Here is a 368-nt window from a genome sequence, read left to right as displayed (position 1 = left end):
TATTTAACTCACAGATATCAAGGACTGTGTTTTGAGTTGATCATGCTGCAGAGAGCTATATGATTTGTTCCTGATTTATGCAGAAAAGGAGTTGGGCTTTGTGCACAGCATTAAGGGACTAACTTTTATCATTTATAGGAAAGGCTGACCTCTGATACTATTAGAAGACCCAGTGAAGAATGTAAGATCTTTATGGACTAAGAATGTTTAAGTTGATTCTAAGTGTGTATAATTAGAAGGGTGTATTCCTTAGGAATGCAAATGGCTGTTTGTTTCAGGTTTAAGAACATTCCAGTATATCATAAATTAAGATTTAACCTAAGCTATGAATAACCTCAGAATGAACTGCTAGGGTTTTTTTTTCTTTT

This window comes from Polypterus senegalus, chromosome 8, assembly GCF_016835505.1.
Source record: "Polypterus senegalus isolate Bchr_013 chromosome 8, ASM1683550v1, whole genome shotgun sequence".
In the NCBI taxonomy this organism is placed as follows: domain Eukaryota; kingdom Metazoa; phylum Chordata; class Cladistia; order Polypteriformes; family Polypteridae; genus Polypterus; species Polypterus senegalus.
The sequence above is the reverse complement of the archived record's forward strand: the minus strand, read 5'-3'. Positions refer to the sequence as shown.